Consider the following 25710-nt stretch of genomic DNA (forward strand, 5'->3'; position numbering starts at 1 on the left):
TATCTCTTTTTTAATAATGGGCTCATTATAGCCATTTTGCAGGTGCTTTGCCTTCGGCAATAGCAAAATGAACCACACTTAACTTCTGCAGACCTACAAACATATGATCTTCTAGCCATTTAAACTATTTAAATAGCCACGCTGCAAAGTTAAACCTACACATGTTCGACTGGATAGATGATGGAAATATGCTTCTTCCACCAGATGAACTCATCACTAACTGCACATGCAAAGTATGCTCTAGACTAAATCATCAAAATTTCTGATAGTAAGACACATACAAATTATGCATATTCTCGGCACACTATTTATGTTAAAACTTGTAGATATATCACTGGGTACGTGTCAATCAAGTGTTTAATACTAATAAAATAAAAAGCACTACAAATTACTCATATTTAAAATTGCTGCATCCGAAAGTTTATACGAGCTACTATTTCAGACGCTCTTCTGCTATGATTTTAAATGATTCAGGAGTAGGCATTACCTCCATGAAAGGAGATGGAGTTTGGAGTTTACTTCAGTGGTGGAAGCAAACATTGAAAATTCTATTGAGAATAAAACACCCCCGAAAGTNATTTCTTTTTTAATAATGGGCTCATTATAACCATTTTTGCAGGTGCTTTGCCTTCGGCAATAGCAAAATGAACCACACTTAACTTCTGCAGCCCTACAAATACATGTTTTTCTAGCCATTTAAACTGTTTAAATAGCCACGCTGCAAAGTTAAACCTACACATGTTCGGCTGGATAGATGATGGAAATATGCTTCCCCCACCAAATGAACTCATCACTAATTGCACATGCAAAATATGCTCTAGACTAATTCATCAAAATTTCTGCTAAGTAAGGCACATACTTAGGAGATATTCGTCATTTTATGCGTATTCTCGGCACACTATTTATGTTAAAACTTGTAGATATTTCACTGGGTACGTGTCAATCAAGTGTTTAATATTAATAAAATAAAAAGCACTACAAATTACTCATATTTAAAATTGCTGCATCCGAAAGTTTATACGAGCTACTATTTCAGACGCTCTTCTGCTATGATTTTAAATGATTCAGGAGTAGGCATTACCCCCATCAAAGGAGATGGAGTTTGGAGTTTACTTCAGTGGTGGAAGCAAACATTGAATATTCTATTGAGAATAAAACATCTCCGAAAGTAATTCAAGTTCCGATTCAATTGCTTCATTGGAATCGATATTTGATAATGCATCGAAAAATGGTAATTTTTGGACTATAATTCTATAATAAGTAAGATGTTAAGAAGTTTCAAGACAGGATATAGTTTTAAGACATTACTTTGCCTTCACCTCTTGGAGAAACTTGATCCACTTTGATATTGGGAACCTCTATTAGCATTTTCCGAACAAAGGGAATTGGTTAGTTTGAGCCGCAATTAAATTAATAAGCAACAGTAGCACGAGAAAGATTTTTTTAATCCAAAAAAAAAAAAAAAAAGGTTCCTCAGTCCAAGTAAACAAAAGGCCCTGGTTTTTTAGCTCTTATTTCCCATTTTCTTCTCAAGTTAAAAAAGGGGGTACCTATAGAGTCATGTGGGATACCAATACGCAGTATGTAAATATACGCAGGGCTTATATCGTTTAACCTTTTGAGAAAACGTGTTAGTCGTCTATTAAAGGTTAGTAAACTTGGACATAAATTAATAAAGGGAGAACATATAACTAATGTCATATTTATGCAAGACTTGTTCAATTTGTGCCACTCTTGTTGAAAATGCCCTGTACATATTTATTAAATGCATAAAATCATGCTTGTAGCATTTGTTTATAAATGTAAATCTATGTACAATATTGTTAAATATGTAATTAAAAAGCTTTATTTTAATTCAATTAAATATTATTCTAGTACTTAGTTGATTATTCATTGATAAACTAGGTGATTACACAGCTGTATACAATGATTTATTATAAATTATAATTCACTTAAAGTAGCACAGTTCATTCATTTTTGTATACAGGCTGTTCCATAATTAGTGTGCAATACTTTAGCAGTAGATTATAATATCAAATATAAGATTATTTTTTCCAGTAAACAAGGGTCGAAATATGTTACCTAAGGGAGCTACGCCCCCCTAAAAGGGGCTTCACTAATATTTTTCAAAATATTTACAAAACCAGTTAACGTATCATTATCAATTTTAGTATGTTGGACATTCAATAAATGTTCTAACAAACTACATTAAAACTGTTTAAAAATTTTAGTCAGGGCAGGGGGGCTCACGGGTAAAATGCGCCCTCAATTTCTTTTATGTCAATATTTTCAAATTTAAACATCAAACTATGATAGATATGAGTTTTTCACAAAAAAAATGTACTCTTGATTTACTTCGATAAAATGCTTCGTTTTCGAGAAAAATCGATTTTATTACATAATCTCAGTAGTGAAAAAGGATTACATGAATAGATAGGTAGGCCATGAAACAAACGTTTGTTTACTTGAATTAATTTGACAGATTATTAAACTCAAACTTTTGCTTTCACTTTACGGTGCTGTATTGGTACTAACCTAAAGAAAAAATAAAAACATGCAAAATTTTAATAATTATGAGCTAGCTCACTTTCATATAAAAACATGCAAAATTTTAATAATTATGAGCTAGCTCACTTTCATTTTGTGTATGGATTTTGTAACGGGAGAGCACTAGCGGCACAAAGGCGATACCCGAATCGGAGGCAACCTGGACGTAGAATATTTTCTACAGTTCATAGACGAATAACGGAAAATGTATCTTTTAAAAAACTGCGCGGTCAAGGAAGGCCACCAAATGATTATAATTTTGAAAATGCCACTAATATTCCACGAACAACAGTACATAATGTAAGAAACGTGTATTAAAACTAATCAAAAGATCTCATTTTAGCTTTCACGAATGGTCACTATCCAAGGCCTTTATCCTTATCATCATTATCAGAGGGTACAAGACTTAAGAAATAAAGATTTTATGCGTAGGATCGAATTTTCTCAGTGGATCATTAATAATGAAAACTTGCTTTCATTAATTTTCTGGACCGATGAGGCGACTTTCACCAGAAATGGAGCTCTTAATTTTCACAATACCCACTATTGGGCCAATGACAATAATTTCCAACACAAGTTTTCGGTTAATCTGTGGGCGGGGATTATCGGTAACAAATTAATTGGACCTGTTGAAATTCCAAATCGGTAAGTTTATTTCCATTTTTTACAAAATGAATTATTTATTTTATTGGAATATGTACCTCTGAATATTAGAGGAAACATGTACTTTCAGAATGATGGAGCTCCAGCTCATAATAGTATAGGAATGTGAAAAACTGGTTGAACGAATATTTTCCAGAAAGGTGGATTGGACCAAGATTAAAGCGGTCCCATTGCCTGGCCACCTCGTTCACCTGACCTTAATCCTCAAGATTGTTACATTTAAATAGTATCGTTTATAACACCGAAATAGATACCAGAGAAGAATTATCAGAAAAAATAAATTTGGCCTCTAATATGCTAAGGAACAATGAATTTGAAATTCTTCGTGCTTCTCATTGAATAAGGCGTAGAACTATGCTGTGCATTCAACAAAATGGCAGTTATTTTGAGCAATTATTGTAACGTGTTTCTTAGTTTTTAATAATTTCTTTATTATCTGATTCATTACAAATCTTCAGTTGGTTACTGTGTATATCAGGTTTGTTTCTGTAGTAAATTACTGATAGTTTGCAAACTATGTCTACTAAGTATGTACGGATGCCAACAGTCTACAAACGGTTTGTGATTTGAACGATGGTTTCTAAATGGAATGGAATAATTGGAATGGTTTCTAAATTTGCAGTTTGAAATGAAGAAGATGGACATCAGATATAACATCTAAATAGATATTTTTCGAAAACGAAGCATTTTATCGAAGTAAATGTAGAGTCCATTTCTTTTTTTTTTATAAAAACCCATTTCTATAATAGTTTGATGTTTACATTTGAAAATTTAGAATTATATTATATTAATTAGAATTTATTTAAGGTATTTTCAAAATTATTTGGTGGTCTTCCTTGACCGCGCTGTTTTCTAAAAGCTCCATTTTCCGTAGAAAATATTCTACGTCCAGGTTGCCTCCGATTCTGGTATCTCCCTTGGTATTCTCTTGGTGCCGCTAGTGCTCTCCCATTACAAAATCCATACACAAAATGAATGTCTATTAAAATTATTAACTATTAAAAATCCGCATTTTTTCTTTAGATTTTACTTAATATCCAATACAAGCACCATAAGTGAAAACAAACATTTTAGTATCTATCAAATTAATTCAAGTAAACAAACGTTTGTTTTCATAGCCTACCTACCTAAAATGTAAAAACAATTGCAATCAACTGGATTAGTTGGTAGACTAAAGGTATAAAATCTCGATTCGAACCTTGCTACCAGATGACCACAGGTTAACTGTAAGGGAAGGGAATATAAGATGATGAATGAGGTAAAGTGGTGAATTGTTAAATTTTTGTAAGCTTCTTTATATTGATTTATTTAGTGTAACATAACATGTAGACCGTATATGACTAACGCAAATGCTTTGGCCACTTATATTTAGTGCATGTGGGGGTTTTAAGATTTGTGAATAATGAAATAAGCTCTCTATCGTCTCTATGACTATTTTTGCTTCGCGGTAAGAATTTTATAAAATGTTATGTTATTATTAATCTAAAGTTTACAAAATTAGCTTGAAAACAGTTTCATTAATAAGGAACTTAATCAAAAACGGTCGGCTGTCGGTGAAACCACTAAACCGACAAAATAACGAGCAGTTTATAATATTTTAAATAAAAGTTTTGTGATTTATTTGCGATAAGTTAAACAAAATATAATTTGAAGAAGGAGATAGGGAAAGGACGAAAAGTGAAAATGTCAAAAAGTAATTGATGATATTCAGGAATTTTCTGATTCCTCCATATTAGCCAGTTATGTGAAATAAAAACAATGCGAAAGGTTTTGTGGGTAAAGTTTGTGACTTCTAAAAGAAAATTAATATAATGTATATTGTCTGTAATAATATTTATCTGCTTTGTGCATTTCTCTGTTATGTGCTCGTCATTTTATCCACAAGAAAACCATTTTGGCGTCAAGTTGTAAAAGTAATAAAAAAACATTCTCCGCTCATTTGCATCACGAACAAAGGCGAAGTGTTCCGATGACATTCATCGTAGACATAACCCTAAGTCTGCGTAATAAATCACTGTGCTGGTATAATATAGGTACACTTCGTGATTCCTTTTGTGAGTATGTAGTTTTGAATATAATAAAATATAATAAAAAAATGCTGATGTGATGTGATTTTTCCCAAGAAATAATTATTATGCCTTATATGCCCTTATATTACATGCATATGTTTTTATATTTTTATATTATTTACTTCAAATAAGGCATGCATGCAAATCCATATGGTATTAAAAAAGTTGATGTTTTTTTTAACAAAATAGTAATAATAATAATGAAGAACTTGTAAAAAGTGTTATTTTGGCATGCAATATTGTATACAGGGTCGGAAAGTCCCCATGGTTTATCTGCCGTTACGTGAGAGCGATAAAGTAAGTCATAGAAATCCGTGCGATAGAGAAAGATGGCTATAATGGAAGCGTCTAATAGCCACCGCCCATTTCGCCCTTCCACAAATAAGAAGTGGATCTTATTTGTGGAAGGGCGAAATGGGCGGTGACTATTAGACGCCTTCATTATAGCCATCTTTCTCTATCGCACAGATTTGTATAGCTTTATTTATCGCTCTCACGTAACGGCCGATGAACCATGGGGACTTTCCGACCCTGTAGTCTATTTGAAGCTTAATTGTTCAATTGTGACATATTTACTACACTTTAAGTGGATATTTTGTCATTGAAATAAAATTACATTATTAAACAAACCCTCACACGAAAAGGGGTTCATTTAAAAAATAACTATTAAGTAGGTAGGTACATAATTAAAAATATCATATCACAAACATACACTTGACTAATAGTTTATTACCGATACCGATTTCGAAAGAAAACTTTTTTTATAACAATTAATATTCACTGTATAGTATAATTAATTCTTGGAATTGAATATATTGGGGTATTTACCTTTTTTATATACCTTCTATAGTAACTCACTTTCTTGTCTTTAATGTTTTATTAAAAATAAAAATTATAATTAAAAATTTAATTTCGTGCTGTAGTAGTATTTAATTTCATTATTTATCTGATACTTAGTACTTGCTGCCGCTGAAATATTAAATTACTAGAGCATTACGTCTACTTATCTATAATAAATTCACTTACTTTTAATTAATTAAAACTACACTGAAAGAAATGGGCTTATTAAACTGTTTATCTAAAATAATGTATAGCGCATATTAAAAATGTTTATAATATATAACTTTTACTAAAAAAAAGCACTCATCTCCATACTCACTAATCAATGAATTTAACTGGAAGGTGCTTAATACACCCTATGCATCTATGAAATAAAGGTTATAATGAATTACTTATACATTATTATGTGTTTTAGACAATATGTTTCAGTATAGTAGGGAAGATTTGTTGTATAAAGACCAGTATCCGAATTTGTATATAACAATCGTATTAACAGAATTATTCGTTCTTATACTGAATATGTTTCCGTTTTTAACGTGTAAAACGCATTTTATAATGGTTAAGTGATCGTCACCTCTCGGTGCATAATCGGTTATGATCGTTGTTAAGTTATATTCATAGTCTTGTAATAATAATCATATGTCAGACCCGAGAGCGAAGTGCGCCGACTCAATAAGAAACCTGGCTATTCCAGCCGCTGATTTAGGGTTCGCCGCACGAGCTCATCCCTTCTAAGATTTCAGTAGCATGCTATGCATGAAGCAGAACGGTACTCAACTATCTTATACAGTCCACTTTTATTGTCCATACATGTTCAATCATTGTCAAAATAAACACACAAAACCACAACGTCTTTATTATCTTTACTCAAGAAGAGAAAATACAACAATCGTAAAATTTCCGACAGTCCGCTGTGCATCGACTTACACACGTCTAGTTTGATGAAAATGGACAGTATATGCACATGTTTTGTGGGATACATGATCATATCGCGTTGTGTGAAATGGAAAATTATTATGTAAGTATCTAACTGTTTTATGGCTTGTAATTGTTTTGTTTTTTCAAATGTAAATCTTGTCTAAATCTTAAAAATTATTATTTTGTAGGTCCTATTAGAAATCGCTGATGTTAAGTTTTACATAAGATGGAGGAACAGAAGGTTAACGGTGACAAAGAAGAGCATGGGTATAAAGTCAATCAACCAGAGGAAATAAAATTATATGGAAAGAAGCTCAACCTTTCTGGGGATGCTTCATTCTTAAGGTGGAAGAGTTATAGTGCAAATTCTCATGTAATACAAGAAAATACGGGTGCGTCGTTACTAAGAAAATAAACTGGACAGTTTTGGGAGCGATTTGTCAACATTTTTAATACTTAAAATGTATGTTTCATGTTTACATTAGAACGTTAGCTTGTAATTACAGTTATCCAATAAAATTTTTGAAAACTTAATGTCATATGTTCATAACTCATACAGAGTATACAACAGTTTAATACATTTAATATTATAAAACTTATAACCAGTACTAGAAGTTCTAATAACGATATGGAACACTTTAATAACAGTTATTGCTATCATTTCGTAAAGGGTATAAAAACGTTGTATACTAGTTATACAATAATTTAATGAAGAATAAGGTTTATAGTCACTATACAACTGTGTTAGCAGTACGCGTTTTATGTCCAATATTCACCTGTTTAACTGTCACATATAGTATACAATGGTCTTATAATGGCATATAGAATTTAATAAAGAATAAAGCTAATTTCTTTCAGTGTACATTTAGCTGAGAGTCTTAGTAACAGTAGCAACATAGTTTAATTATTACAGCAAGAAACTTTAAATAGTGTTAGTACTCAGAGTTAGATGGCCAGTTCAATCGTAACTACAATATTTTAGCTACTGCAATTGAAATTGTGTATCTGTCCTCTATTATATACAACTTTTTGCTGTTAACCCTAGTGATTTTTTTTTCAGTGTGTACCTAGATTCTAAATTTAGCATATTTAGCTTTTACTTATTATCTGGGACTAGATGAGGATACCCTTTACTTTGCACAACGTGGCTCTTAAGACTGTTGAACGACCGGCTTGAAGTTTTCTTTCCGTGTCGGTCGGTGGACATTTTACTACACATCAGCCTCTCACTTAACCAATTAAGGCTAGTGGTAGTTGCACAGGAAGTGGGGTCATAATATTTATTATAACTCGTGCTCGTTACATTAAAACTTACCAAATGCCGTTCAATTTAACACAGTGAATTAAATAATTGACCAGAGCAAAGTACTTGATGCAGCATGTCTGGCCGCGTCTTCTATTAATTTCTGTAACAACCGAACGGAAGAAAGCTTTAATCTTTCCAGCTGCTCGAAGGCACGAGTCCGACCTGAACTCTCAACTGTGACCTGCTGGTTTTTGAGAAGCGACGACATTTACTTTAATTAAACAGTTTGTATTAATGAGAGTCGTAAGCTTTGACGGAACCCGGGAAAGTCGGTACTTAAAGTAAAACGGGTTGTGTGTCACCGGTTATAAAATAGATACCAAATTATGTAAATGATCCGTATATCATTAGGACTCTAATGAGCCGCTGTTTTGGTAGATAATTTTAATTCAAATTATATTGCGTGTTGCATGTCTTCGAGCGATTAACCTTTGGAAACCTTACCCGCGTTTCATTTCCACTGACGCCTGGCTACTGAAATGTAAAGAGCAAAGTGTTATATAATAATTAGTAATGAAAATGGGTCGAAAATCATAAATAAAACATATACCTCCTGTGCATATTTGAATATGCCCTAATAGCTGTAATATTGCTGTAATACTAACGGATATAGCATCAGTTTCAGTATTTGTATATGTATTGTAATGGGATTGTATTGTTTAACACAAAAATAATGAACAAAGAAAAAGCACACTGTGAAAACTCAATTTTTTTCTGAAACCGAAAAGCTGCAGGAACGAAATTCATTTAACAAGCACATAAAAAATTTAAACTGATAAAATTTACATAGGAGTACACATTTATTTTCAACGTTATAGATTCACATGGAACTATATAAAAATACTTCATAAATAAGTTTATTTCTTAATATTGAAAAAAAAGGTTTGATGTAAAAGATACTCTTTTGTAACACCTGTCAAGGAATGAATTTCAGCACAAATACGTTATTTCAGAAGACACAGCACGTACTTTCACTTAATTGGAACAGCAAAATTTGCCAAACCATGATCTAACGATACTAGAAAATTTTCAAACTTTTCATTTTACATCAATGGATAATGTCAAGAAATAATTACTTTGTATTCGATCTACGAAAGAAATAAGAATAACAAAATTTAATAAGTCAAACCCATAAATCAACAAAATTTGATACGAAAAGATTAATTTGGAAAAATATTTGTACAGAATTATGTGAAAGTAACGTACAGAAACTTTTTTTTTAGAAAAATTGGCAGCTTTAGTTCAGTGAAGATGAAGGCGAAAAAAACGAAACAGAAACTTAATCCTACACTGTAAAAAAATCGGTGTGAGTGAAAGGAATAAAGGTCTGTACTTACTTACATACGCGATAGCGTTTGAATGTAACGTATAGAAACAAATGAATCAAAACATACATGTCGCGGTACAAGCGGTCTTTCTATTCAAATTCGAATTCAAATAACGCCACCGCCACCGCGTATGTATGTGCAGGCTTTTAAGGTTAGGAGTAAATCCATTGAGTGAAATTATTGAGCACATTCTCACTCAATATTGATCATGTTGATCATTTTACTTAAATATAGGTATTTCTTAAATAAATTCTTCAAGTAAACTCGTATTTGGTACACTTGTCCTCATTACTGGGTGAGTTTAAATGTATATTAATTTCGAGTAATTTGAGTAGCGCCGTGAAGATGGCACCACTTACATATTGCTTCTGTAATCTCGACCACAGTTGATGGGGGCCCGTTAGATGCTCCAGAAAAGCGTGATCACTAAGAGAACAGGCCTTAGCCGCCGGCGGCGGGTCTCAAGTGGTGGGTCTGAGCCAGGACAAGAGGAGGCCTGGCGATGTCAATTAATTTCAACACTATATATCCTAAATAATCATTTATGAGTGATTTATTTTTGCACTCAATATTTAGTTAATTAAAAACCAAGTCTGAGTAAAAAATGACTCAATGATAGTTAAATATAAATCATATTAGAGAAAAAGTCAACTCTAAATTGGTTTTATATACTCAGAATAAAGTCAAAAGTCGATCAATTGATATTTAGCAGTAACTCGGATTTGAATAAAACTCACTCATTTCTGATGCAATAGTTTCACTCAGTTGTACTCATACTAATAGAGTGAAAATTTCACTCAATAGGGTATTGACAGAAATTGATACATTATTGAGTAAAATTGAGTGGAATTTGAGTGAAATTTTTTTAGTGTATCAAAAGAAAGCTCAAGAAATATAGGAAAAGTAATTATAGCAGGTTCAAAAACTGATTAAGTGAGTGGGAAAATGTTTTATAAACAGTTTTCATTTTAAATGGCATTCTACAAAAAATGTCATTTGTTTTGATAAAGTAAGTAAGTAAGTAAGAAAATAACATCAATAAGTGAACATGTAAACAACAAGTCAACAACAAGTAAAACAAGTAGTGAGTCAGCAAGTAAAAGCAATCGAAACAGGTTTCAAGTTACATCATGTTTCAAAATTACAACACTGCCGATAAAATGTAGACTCTTTGATATCGCTAGACAGATATAGATTTAATTCGCAAATACTTTCAATACGACGTGGAAAAATCAGCCCTTAGTATTAAGAGAAATATTGACATTGTTGGATACCTTTGATGATACTACTTTATTTATTTATTTGTTTTGCTCGTGGATCGACCAATTCCGGTATAGTATGCTTCCAACTGTCCGTTTATAGGTCTAGAAGATTTGTTCTTTGTATACAAAGTCGAAAAATCCGCTGCCCTAAACCCTTCAATTATAAGAAATATTGGTAGGTAATCTCTGGCAAGCAAAACCCTGGTCTTCACCCAACGTAACCATCTCCGACCCTTTTCCCCAGTTCCAACAACAACAGGTTAGATTTTTTACTAATTTCATTTCGTAGGGATGTGTCCGTAGTCGTCAGTGTCAAGTTAAAAAGTCTTACTTCATTGAGCCTGATTTTAATCATGCTAGTTTTTCTGTTCCGTGCCTCTGCGGTCTTGAGTCTCAGTATTGTCAATGTTCTTTATGAACCCGTGCCAAACTGTTGTTCTGGTTTTAAGAAAGCTGATTCAAATCCCATTTTGCTAGTTTATTTGCCTTCTTATTTAATTCAAACCTTTATGTTCTGGCCTCCAACATAGCTTGACCCTATTGGGACTTGCTAGTTCATTTAGCAAATACTAGATTTCAGCATGGAATACTGTGAAGAGGATATAGCCTAAATATAGTATTTTACCACTTGGGCTTTCTCCAGATTCTGTTTTACTGTCTGTTTTGAATCCCAGCTATTAACCAGTCTCCATTTTATCAGTTGTCTTTCTCAATTTGTAACCTAGTGTGGGAACGCTTATGAAAGTTGAATTGTCCTTTGTTGAAATTTACCTAAATATCTTTCAAAATATTTAGGTATTATGAATAAATGTTTTAATGCAACAGTATCTCATAATTACCTTTTTAATAAGAAAGAGATATGTTTCCAGGTAACTTTTTCTAATGGGTTTATCCATAAATGTTTTAATACACCAGTATTATAAAACTATTTTTTGGCAGAAATCTTCTACATCAACATTAAAAAAGTTTAGAAATTTTTGATAAAAATTATTTTTTTAGTTAACTCCGGTATTTGGTGGGTACAGAAAGTAAAGTTTAAGACTTTAAGTGAGATTTAGCTTAGACACAAAATTTTATTAATATTGAGATTTGTTAATAGCTGTACTGCATTAATTTTTTTTAAATGTAAACTTTACAGAGACGCAATTAAAATTAATTTTAAACTGTGCATTGATATAAATATTTCTTCGTTTTTTGATTAAATCTTGAAGTTTATTACAACAATTTTTGGTAATCCCTATATAATTCCCTGTATAATCAAATATTCTGATCAATTTTGGATATAATATTCCACGACAATAATTAATAACAAAAAGTGAAGATTAGAAGATTACATCTAACACTTTCCTCAATTTATTAGTCAAAATTAATCACCGCCATTAGTGATCTTAAGGAAAATAATCATAAATAATATCTTAGTTTAAGATGTGCTGTCAACACTGTCGCCCCATGTGTTCCCAGATGGTCCAATATTAATTTATTCATACCATGCGGAAATGCCTGGGATTAACAATCTTAAAAAATCGTCCACCGACCAAATCCCATACCATAAACTACGACAAGCCTACGAAAATTTGGTGTGGCATTTGTATATATTTGTACAAACCTCAAAAGCACATCGATATTATTACAAATGTTTGTAGCATTGTGTCACAACAATAGGCAGCACAATCGTCCTAACAACTTTTGTTAGCGATTCCCCTAGGAATCGCATGTGCCCCTTCTTTGGTCCACTCACGGGGGTTAACTACCCCTCTCCACTCCAGCACAGCTGCCAAATACTGCTATTTATTAAACATACGTGTTAATCTGGCCTCTATACAGTCACCGTGACCCTTATATATTTCTCCGCAAAGGCCTGGTTTGGTGTGAAGGGTGATTTGTAGTGAATTGTTACACTAACATCTCTATTATTGTGCTGGAAACTGCTTTTGGTATTTGATTGAGCAGCTCATATTCGGATTAGGGGGAATTATTTGTTGGTTTGACGTTTGTATTCGAAGACTTATTGTTAGCACTGCCACGAGAAGTGCTAATATTTGCGGTTTAATGATTTTTAGGATTATTATTGGATGTAACAGACATTTCGTTCATATTCTGGGGCAATGTTGTGTATATTGATTTATTTCTTATATTTATTTCTTTCATCTAATCAATATTTACATTTTCCGTTTTGGCCTAAAGAAATGTTGGTGGTGGTGGTCATTAATTTTTTTTGAGCTCCCAAAATATCTTTTAAAATTATTTTAAAGGGGATATAAAGTTCTGTAATGAGATAGATATACAAAAGAGTCTAGTCATCTTTTTTAAGCAGTATACTTACATTATTTAAAAATATACTCTTGTAGTCTTATCTCTTTTTGATATGACGCATAGTAGGAAATATAATCGTACAATGGTAATTTCTTTTTTATTCAAATATGCTTAATTTGATGATTCTGGCGCGAAAATTTGATATATCTACATAGCAATTTTTTAAATCGAGTGGAACTCATCAACCTCAATATCAAAGATTTAAAATATGATGATGTAACAGGACAATCTATTATTTTATTTAAATCACACTGTGACAAAATATTCTTTTAAAATATAGTTATAATGACTTTATTCACATCACATACTAACAAACAAATAATAATTAAAAAAAACCGAATGATCAACTACAGAAAAAAAAATTGTACAATGGTAAATCTTATAAGGGACGAACCGTATTTTATCAAATGTTATTAAAAAATGCAGTCATAGATGGCTCATGTCATTTGTTTAAAATAAAACAAAAACATGTATGCCAGATGACACATATCAGTTTTTCAATAATTACAGTTTTATCAGTTTGTGTCTTTCAGTTTAACTATTTATACTAGTTTTAAGATTTATAATTGTACAATTTTTTTTCTGTCGTTGATCATTTGTTTTTTTTTATAATTTATTGTTTGTTAGATGGTATGTGGTATGAATAAAGTCATTATACAAATATTTAAAATAATATTTTGTCTTGCATATTGAAGTCGACATGTCTCGAAAACAAGTAAATATTGGGAAAAACTTTATATTACAAAAATTGCTCTAAATTTAACGATCTTTGAGATGGACTGCATTTCCACGTTCCAGGGATCAAAAAAAATGTTAGTATCGCCACGCCATCTATACAGAAAGATTTGAACTAACAGTTCTAACTACAACTTGAAGCTATTCGAGGGACCTAACAATTCCTGTTTCCTAAAATTAATTTTTTCATTTCGGAGATATTGGCAGCGGTAATGTTAAATGGCACACCCTGTATATTTAAAAACAAAAAAATCAAGAATTTCATATCTAAGGTTGATTAAACAACGAAAATAATCATGTAGCTTCACAATACTTTCTAACCTTAAACCTAAACCCAAAAACATAACCTCATATTCATCAAACCTAACCTAAGACTAACACTGGCTCTTTTCTAAATCTATGGGTATAATTACTATATTTTTGAGCTTATACCTATTTCCTAACTCTAAAGCTATAAACCTACGCATAAAAATCTAACCTCAAACCATTCAAAACCTTACCCCAAACCTTCAAATCCCAAATTGAAATTCTAAAAACTTGAGCTAGAAACCATAGAATGTATATGTTCCACATCAAAGAATAAAAGTCCTTGGAAACTATTTTCTGGAACTTATATTTTTTATTTTTGAAGCCCCTAACTTCTGTTTTTAAATATCTATCCTCAAATCCAATAAATCTGAGCTAGAAAACCAAACGAAGGATATTTTCTAAACCAAAGGATGTGACTCCTTGAAAACTCTTCAGTTAATAGTTTTAGTCACAAATTCTTCAGTTACTAGTTTGCTCGCTAGGTGATTTGTTAGTTTATTGGTTCTCTCAAGAGAGTTACTACTTGAAATATATATAAAGAGGGACAGTAATCATGGTAAAGTGAATTTTACTCATGTAAAATTTTGAATACAATAATTGCAGTATATGTACATTTTTGTTCAACTCGGGAAAAAAATTGTATCTATCTATCTAAATATCCACTTCTATTTTGTGGATTTGAAAACAAGTTTCAACGATTTCAGAATAGAGTTTTGGAGGAGTCACAAACTTTGGTTCATCGTCGGTAAGTTCTTCATATAGAGTAAACATTTTCCCATAGTTTTACGATCGTTTTAAATATCGTGCATCTATAATTTCCTCCTTTCTTTATTTTGCATATCTTTCTCAACCGAATATATTATAGCTATTGGAAGAGTACCAACAATTTTACCTGCAATTATTTTTTTCATTAATTTTTTTACTACGAGGTATTATGCGCTAAAAGAACAGCCAATTATAACCTTAGTCACTTCCTAATCGTCACGCAATACACAATGCACACTCTTACAACCGTTCCAGTTACAAATAATTTCCAGCGAAACATATTAAAGATTTAGCAGATTGCATAAATGAATCATATCCGCTTTAGCGCGTGTTTAATCAATGACCGTCAATTAAAAGTGTCAAATGTCAATTTGACAGTGTACGAGAGCATGAATGGAGAAGGCGAACCATCTGCAGGGTCAAGATCGTAAGCACCACACTCTATTATATCATTACAGAGTCAAATAGTTCATATGCGCCCATTCATGCCTCGTCCTCTTTTCTTAGGACTGGGACTTTATTTAATTAGACCACTTACAAACCGCAGCCTTGTCGGCATAGTAATTAGTTTTGTTACTTAGTTGTTTACAAGTTGCTTGACTTCACGGATTTTAATAAAACGAAATATTCAGATATGATTATAAATTTGGATTTTTCAGTAGTTTTGCTTATTTTTTCTGTCTAGCCGATCCTTTGGTGTATAGAAAATGTTGCCTTAAACGTTATTTAACGAGATTTATGTAGAAAAATGTGGATACAAAATTAATAAGCTGATGACAGCTCATTTTATGTGCATTAAATTAGGGAAAGTGCTTTACACAGTGCCTTCCTTTAAAGGGGTAAGACAGGAGGTGAAAATAAACAATTTACATTAAGCAACTTATGGTCTAAGCTGCCATGTGTTCTAGAAAGTTAGTTACGCGGCGCTTAGGCCGACCCTGCAAAATGTGTACTGAACACCCTCTGTCGACACCGCCGATCTTCAACAGAGTACTTTTGATGCAGCCGATGAAATTAGACAGATGCCTATCAATAGCACCGACGCTTGGAAGCATGCTTATTAGTTCGTAGAAATAATTTTCAGCAATTTTTGTATAATTTCCTAATATCGATTAGATATTTATTATTTTTAAATTAATTTCAGTCCCAAATAAACATTTCCACTGGCAAAAATATGCTGCGACGTCCTTGGAATTGCTGCGTGCACTCTACGCAACAGTGCCGGTTTCAAAAGTTTCTACTTCCATTCAAAATATTTTTGAAAATACAACAATAAAAAAAGTAACATCCAATGTTTGGTGAAAATTATTCATTTTCATGTCCTCTGTTAACCCTTTGAAGAAAACACTATACAGGGTTCTTCGCGGTAAGTGACGTTTCGAGGAAACCATAAATAATCTGACATTGACATTTTGTTTACGAAGGTAATCAGATATACTCTCTTCCGGTTATACCGGAAATAGCTATCAGCTTCGTTATTTTAAATGCAACACCCCATATATTAATGCATTGTCCACAACGTAAATTAAAAATAAGTCAAAAATATCACAGCTTCCCTGCACCTAAATCTAACCGTTTTCGAGATTGACATTTAAAAAAATTTTGACAGATACAAGCGTTTCGAAAATTTCTTATATGTTTCCTTCGTTCTGGAAGCTTTAATTTGCTTGTCGGAACACACGAAGAACATAAGATGCACTACCTCCACTATCAAAATCACCTGAAGAAAATTATACCAAGTGAACTATTTTTTAACTTTTGAAAACTTAAAACCAACTAAACTTTTTAAATTCAAAGCACCATATTATAGAAAATTAAATACTCTTTTCCCTGCTATAGGCACTGTAAGGATTACAGTTTCGATTTTCTTAGATATTTGCGGTTTTGTTCCATTCTCAATAATATTACAAATATTATTAAATGTACCTTAAAAGAAAAAAATGGGTACTGAAGTTCAATATTTTACAAATGTCAAGTATTTTTAATTTATTTTATATGCATGGAACAATTACCATAAATCAGAATTATTACCTGTGTTTCTATGGTTTGGTATTTTGCAACTGAAACAGAATAATTAATAAAATGGTTTCGGTTGGTTTTATTAGAATTTTTCTCTAATTTTTAATGTTGTCGTGACAGTTTTTAAAGTATAGCAAACATAAATAATTTGAAATAACTATTAAATGCAAAATCAGGTAATTTTATGATATTTGGAATAAAGTTGAAGGAAGAAAGAATATTATAATTTAAAACTTGATTTACTTTATATTCCTCATTATTTAAAAGTGCAATAAATGTGGAACAAAGCATTTTAGTAACGTAACCATGAAAAAAAACATTTCAATGTTTTACAAAGAACGCTACTGGATGTACCTCGCCGAGTTTCATTGGCGTCCTATTCTTCAAATTCTTCCAACGTTGCAAAATATTAAATCATAGAAATGCAGGTAATAAATCGGATTCATGGCGAAAGGCCCATGAATATAAAATTAATTCAAAATATCTTCAATAGAATAATTATTTTGTATTTTTCTTGTCGAGCAAATACTTGATAATTGTAAAATACTGAATTACAATATCAATATTTGTCTTTCAAGGCACACATGATGATATTTTGTAAGTAGGTAATATTTTTGAGATGAGGAAGCCGCAAATAACTGAGAAAATCGAAACTATAACCCTGACAATGCGGTGAAAAGAGAATTTGATTTTCTATAATATGATGCGAAAAATACAGGGTGTTCAATTTACATTTAAAAAGTTTTGTCGGTTTTAAGTTTACAAAATGTAACATAAAAAATGGTTCACTTGGTACAATTTTGAGAATAAATACCGGAGACAATTTATAAACACATTTTTCGAGGCAAGTGGACGGGGTGTTTTATAAGTTAAATCCCGTATATATTTTTCGCAATGTTACTGAGTAAACTTTGGTTTAAGGAAGAAATGTTTAAGCCATTTTTTACTTCGAACATCAAATTTTTATTGTTCAGAATGAAGATAAAAATAAAATAATCGTCAGTTTTTAAATTGACTGATTTAACAATTATGTCGTTACACAATTGAAATAATTTCTGCATTGCTATCGAGGTACTGACATATGATGGGGTATGAAAGTTAGCAATATTTTTCTAAAAAAAAATTATGCAGCACCACTAAGTCGAAAAGTTTTATCTTTCTAATAACACAGAGTGTCCCATTGTACGTGGAACTAGTACAGATTCTGGGGTCAAAATAAGACAATTTACCTAATCTTGCCTCTTTCAAAGTTGCTTCATTTAGCCGCCTAAGAGTATCAAAGTTCTATATTTTTTATTCTCTTGCCAAATTATTTTATCCGATTTAAATTAAATTTGGTATGCCAATATAGTCTTTCCGAAGTGAGTTAAACATGTAAAAAAACGCCTGGCAATAAAATTTAATGAGTTTCATAGGCGTCCCTAAAAAAGTTTTCTGATGAAGGTAAAAAATTATAATAATTTGTATACAATGTGCAGAAAATTTCTATTACATGTTCATTTGGCCAACAACATATTTTAATTTTATTATATTGATGATAAATTTCGTTTTGTTCATTTCAAAAGGTCTCCAAAATGCCATGTTGTAATAATATTATTACTCCATTTCGCAATTGTAATATTAATGATTAATAGAAGGTGCCTATAATAAATTAAAATTACCTGAATCACACCAAATTCTGGATTGCTGCACTGCACTGCTGGGCAATTTGTCGACCACTTGTCAACGGCTGAGATTTATTGGCCAGTAGCCCAATGCAACTGTATTTGTATTCCATTTGCGCTCGCATTCTTAAACTGGGCGTATAGATTTCTACCACCTCCAAGTTTAGTTCGACCAGACCTGTATATGGGTATGGCTAAATAAATATGGGTACAAGTTTTTCAAATATTTCAATGCCGAGTTGCTGCATCAACGACCCAACCTGGTACATACTGTCATCCTCTTGGTTCTTCAATTGATATCGGAAAGAGTATACCTGTGTTTACGTTTCATTTTTTGATATAGCAATCGAACTAACTACAATTCCAAAAATGGGAAAAATACCCCACATTTTAGTAAACAAACTTATAATTTCATTTACGGGAGATCTTATAACTTCAGTTCTTTTTTTATCGTCAATATAAGCTATTTTTACTGTTTCTTCTCTCCTGTATTTTTTTTGTATTTCTAATCATTTTCGTATAACTAATTATTTTATTTTATTTTTTCATCACCAATCCAATTTTGATACAAATCCTACATATTTGTGATGAACAATCTTATTTGCTTTGTAACAAATATAAAATAGTATTTTGTGAAGTTCAGAATTCCTCAACTGAGTGCGATATTCTCTCTTTTTTTACTGAATTGTGTGTGACTGAAAAATGGTAATCATACCCAATAATTTTTGAGAAAGACCCATCGAAAACAAGTTCATAAAATCCAAAAAACAAATTTTATTTAAATCTTTAAATTTCTGTTTTCCAACAATGTCCTCTTATGACTAAACGCAAACACCTTGAATAAGCAAGTTTACTTATATCGTTTTATTTTGATTCCATGTCTGCAAAAATTTGTGGTAGTTCCATGTACGCAGAATATTTGTACACCCTGTACAAATGACAGTGATATGTAACACAAGAGCACATTAAAAAGTTGAGCTTAATATTTAAATTACACCTTTTTAAGTGTTGTTTATACATCTTTTGTTATCATGTCCTGTTTAATAGCCCATCATTTGAATTAACGGTCTCTTTCGAAACATTGTTTATTTTGTTTTTATAAGCGTGTTGTCGACTGCGTTGTGCACTTCGCCGCTTGACGAATGGTCCGTTAAATGTAAAACAGCAAGGACATTATTAAATTTAGCCACAATGGAATAAAAATTAAATTAGATAAACACGTTTAAGTTGTTGTTGTTGATACATTCAATTGTTTGCAGCATCAACTGGTTGTGTCAGGATGTGTAGTGTATGGATAATAACGACGTCGTGGACGTGTAACCCATCTTAAGTTTCTAAATTGGACTTGAATTGCGCTGTTGACTTCACTTTATCATTCCCTACATCCTGTTGGGGGTATTATACGTTTATTATCCTTCTTAGATGCCAAACACGAGGCTGAGTTGAATTAGGTTCCTTCCATCCGATCTCTAAAATGTGTACACTGTATACAGGGTATTTTGGAAACATACAATCATGCGCTGATAAAATATCAAAATGTAAAATAGGATTTTTCCTATGGGTCATGGACTTATCGTCTTTTGTTTTTGAGATACAAGAGATCAAAAAATGTTTTAAATCAAATTTAAGCCATTTCCAGAAAAACAGTTTAATATGTTTAATATATTGAAATTTGGTACAAGTAAGTTTCCAAGAGTGGTTAATGCGTAGTAAATTGCAATTCACTGCCGAAAGTCGACCAGTTTCTATTCCTTAATATAAAGGGTGTTCGGAAATGATTAAATCTTACTTCAGAGATGAAAATAAACCGACTTAAATCAAACAGGTTGCGCCAGATTGAGGAAGACCGCCTCAAGCGTGCATTTATGAACCAACTTATCTCAGATGCAAACTTATTTGTGTAGATTTGTACTAAGGAAACTTAATATTAAACTTGGTTTATTTTCATCCAAGAGGGTCATCCTTAAATTATGACCTATTCGCATTCGGATAGTCCTTATTACATTACGGAGCAGAAGCTAGTTGTTTTTGGGACAGTCACTTGCGTTCAAAATCAGTGAGATACCAGCAAATTTCAATAAAAGTACATTTTTATGTAGAAATGAACGTTAAAAATACATTAGGATACGACATACATTGTAAAAGTTCCTACCTCAAAAAAGTTATCATAAAACGTCACTGGATAGCATCGTAGTTAGAGAGTTACATTAAATGATCTAAAATTAATAATCTTGACATTAAATCATTAAAAATCTTACAACTTTGAATGCATTACACTGTTACTTAGAAAAGACATGGTTAATATTTGATCATAAAAAATCATATTTAACAGTTTGTATTTCAGAAACAGAAGACGATAGGCCTTAAGCTCTTAGGGGAAAAAAGCTTATTTTTTTATGTTCTGTCAGTCCTTGAATTAATGCCATCTTTTTCCAAAACACTAGTTATATTACTATTTATATTAATTAATGAAAAAACAGGTCCTTTAAAAATATATAGTCTTTCCGATCTCAATTGAAGAACCAAGAGCTTGGCAGTATGTGCCAGGTTTGGTCGCTGACGCAGCAACTCGGCATTGAAATATTTGAAAAATTTGTTACTATATTTATTTGGCCATACACATTTTACAGGTCTGGTCGCCCAGTTGAAGAACGCGCGCGGGCAAACGCGGCACAAACACAGTCAATGCTCTGGGCCACCTGGCTATAAATTTAGTTGCCAGCACATGGCTTAGCAGTGCAGTGCAGCAATACGGAATTTGGTGTGATTTTAATTTATTATAGGAACCTTCTATTAATCATTCATATTTCAATAGACCTTTTTAGTAGTGACGTCACATACGCCAAATAACAGGCAACCCTATAGTGTACATCGCCATGAAGAATTTCTCAATATTTTTACCAGATCGATTTTCGACCTTATGTGCTTTGGACATAAGTGCCAAAAAATGGCTTATTTGTCATGACCTTATATATCGGATATTCTGGAAATATTAGAAATATTTAAGAAGTTTCAAACCCCACACTGAAAGAAATGCGTTTTATTCTTTATTAGAATTCTATATACCATTATAAGACCATTGTATACTATATGTGACAGCTAAACAGGTGAATATTGGATATAAAACGCGTATTGCTAGCACAGTTGTATAGTGACTATAAACCTTATTCTTTATTAAATTATTGTATAACTAATATACAACGTTTTTTATACCCTTTACGAAATAATAGCAATAACTGTTATTAAAGTGTTTCATATCGTTATTAGAACATCTAGTACTGGTTATAAGTTTTATAATAATAAATGTATTAAACTGTTGTATACTCTGTATGAGTTAAAAACATATGTCATTAAGTTTTCTTTCCATATAATTTTATTTCCTCTGGTTGATTGATTTTATACCCATGCTTTTCTTTGTCACCGTTAACCTTCTGTTCCTCCATCTTATGTAAAACTTAACATCAGCGATTTCTAATAGGACCTACAAAATAATAATTTTTAAGATTTAGACAAGATTTACATTTGAAATAACAAAACAATTACAAGCCATAAAACAGTTAGATACTTACATAATAATTTTCCATTTCACACAACGCGATATGATCATGTATCCCACAAAACATGTGCATATACTGTCCATTTTCATCAAACTAGACGTGTGTAAGTCGATGCACAGCGGACTGTCGGAAATTTTAGGATTGTTGTATTTTCTCTTCTTGAGTAAAGATAATAAAGACGTTGTGGTTTTGTGTGTTTATTTTGACAATGATTGAACATCTATGGACAATAAAAGTGGACTGTATAAGATAGTTGAGTACCGTTCTGCTTCATGCATAGCATGATACTGAAATCTTGGAAGGGAAGAAGGGATGAGCTCGTGCGGCGAACCCTAAATCAGCGGCTGGAATAGCCAGGTTTTTTATTGAGTCGGCGCACTTCGCTCTCGGGTCTGACATATGATTATTATTACAAGACTGTGAATATAACTTAACAACGATCATAACCGATTATACACCGAGAGGTGACGATCACTTAACCATTATAAGATGCGTTTTACACGTTAAAAACTGAAACATATTCAATATAAGAACGAATAATTCTGTTAATATAATTGTTATACACAAATTCGGATACTGGTCTTTATACAACAAATCTTCCCTACTATACAATTGGAATATAAAGTCTATAACACCTAATAATGTATAAGTAATTCATTATAACCTTTATTTCATAGATTCATAAGCACATTAAGCACCTTCCAGTTAAACTGATTGAATAATGAGTATGGAGTTTTTTAATAAAAGTTGTATATTGGTAATAAAAGTTTTAATATGCGCTATACACATTATTCTAGATAAACAGTTTAATAAGCCCATTTCCTTCAGTGCAAGTGACAAAACTATTATAGAATTTATATATTTAAATTTATAGACTATTGACTTTTATAGTAAATAAATTAAAATTATGTCAATACTGAGCATGAGCATTAAAGATAATTTCATGTAAGCGAAGTAGCCTCGCAAGAGGGTATCATTCAAGAAAAGTTTGGTTATGGTTAAGAATACGTCTATAATAAACCACTTAAAGAAATAAACAGTCGATAAACACACTGACACAGTACAACACCAAGGAAAACCATAAAAATAAAATAAAATAAAATACTTAGTAGAACTAGAAAATGCCAAGATTAAACAAAATAAGAGAAAATATGTTAATGATGAAGCGATAACATATCGACAAGATCTCACCTGCGTATGAGGCTATTATTTCCGACCATGAGCATTAGGAATAACATAGCTAATGTTAAATTTTTACTTTATTTAAGTTTAGGAATATTCTTTTATATCGTTTTTTGTATTACATTAGTATATCTATTTCACGAAACACCTTTTTTTTTTAATTTAGTAGAAAACTTTTTTAGGGATGCCTATGAAACTCATTGAATTTTATTACTAGGCGTTTTTATACATGTTCAACTGACATCGGAAAGATTTTAATTATTTTTACGTTAAAGATACTAGACAATTTCCCATTAAATCTAAAAGCTTTTCCCAAATTTCTCGGCAAATTCATAGTCATATTGATTTTCTTATTAACTGGTGTATGACATACACTGTCCTACAGGAGACCCAATTACAATGAAGGAAAGTATATACAAATTTATATCCAATTTACTTTTGAGATTAAAAAAGTAGCACAATACTGCAAAACATGTATACAACACAGGATTTTAAATTTGAAAAAAAAAACACAAAAGAAGTACTTCGATGTTAAAAGTCACTGACTTTTTACAAAGTTTAGCAATAAATACATCCAATTTAAGGGTATTAAAGTTATGGCACATTATTCATGGAATATTAAGCTAAAATATATTAATGATTCAAGTATATAGTGATGAAGGACGAAAGTCTATGTTTTTTATGACAGTCAATTTTGTTATTTAACAGTTTGTAGAAGTACTTACAGAAACAGTATTTTCTTATATCTTCTTGATTAAACTTCTTAAGAATATGACCTTGAAGAATACTATATGGGTGAACATTTGTTTCTTTGAAATACAAATTTTTAAAGATCTTCTGTGAGTACATCAACATGCATATATGTCGGCTTAGATATAACAGAATTTTAATTTGGACCGAACATAAGTGTTAAATTATAAAAGTAAAGTATTCACATTAGAAAACCCTTCATAATTTTATACAATGTAACCTAGTGCCACATAACCAGGGGCAGCTAATTCGGATACAAGGTCTCTCATTTTGTCACACTTTTATATACTCTGGTTTTTAAGTAGATAATTTGATATAGAGGATTATGCAGTCTACTAAGTTCATTTATCTCAAATTAGGATGATGTTAAATCTTTTTTAAGTTTAATTATGTCCTTATTAGGTGTTATACACTGAAATGAGTAATTTTAAACGCCATTGCCTCGCACCATGATTTAGAATTAATGTCGTTAATATAAGTATTAAAAAGCAATTGTCCCAACACAAAGCTTTGAGGCGCTCTAGAAGAAGCAACAATTTTGCTAGATGTTAAGCACCCATTATCACGGTAAGATTTTTAAAAGTTTAAGTGATGTGATACGAAAAATATAAATTTATTTAACAGTACAATATGGCTATGGCGATAATGCTGTTTAGAAAGATTGTTCTACATATCATTAACCTATCCGACAAAATCAAGAGCTTCGCTTCAGTCACATAGTTTGAAAATAAATTATAAATTAGTTACAGTGTGTCCAAGTTAAACTTAAACTTGGAAACCGTGGAAAAATAAAAAAATTACATATTTATGGTATGGCATGGTATGGTTTAAAATTACTTTGATTTAGGATATATAAGAAAATTAAAAACTGGTTAATACTGAGAAAAGGGTAAAGAAACTGGGAAATATTACATATTGTTCAAAGAACATATTGATAACAAAACCAAGTTTTAAATTTATTATTGAATATAGGCATCAGAGTTTCGAAGTCTGACATTTCATTCACGCTATAGCGACCTTTTCGAACTCGTCAAATTTTCAGCAGGCATTAAATGGGCAAATATCGCTTAAAATTGTTTTGCCATTCCCTCCTCTTGCCTTGTACATCTGTTGATTGGCAGATATGAATTGGATATCGGAAAAATAATGTAAACAGGAAATATAATGATAATCAATTTTGCAGCATTGTGCAGTTTTTTTATTTCTCGTGTAATGAGAACAGGCCTTTAATTTGGATCATCTTATACCTAAATTACATTTATTATTTTCTCTAATTTATAATAACAGATGACTCAATTTTTTTTGCTTCTGTATTAACTCCTTCAGAAGATAAAAAAAACTGCGTACAAGCTTCAGGGTTAATTGATCAAACTTGAATTTTAATTGGATTGATTAAAATAGGAAAAAATTGTCCCATGAAGGAAACGCTTCAATTTCTAGATACAGAATGTTGAAATTGAAAAAAATAATACATTTTCCAAAA

Source organism: Anoplophora glabripennis, unplaced genomic scaffold, assembly GCF_000390285.2.
Source record: "Anoplophora glabripennis isolate ALB-LARVAE unplaced genomic scaffold, Agla_2.0 scaffold108, whole genome shotgun sequence".
NCBI lineage: Eukaryota > Metazoa > Arthropoda > Insecta > Coleoptera > Cerambycidae > Anoplophora > Anoplophora glabripennis.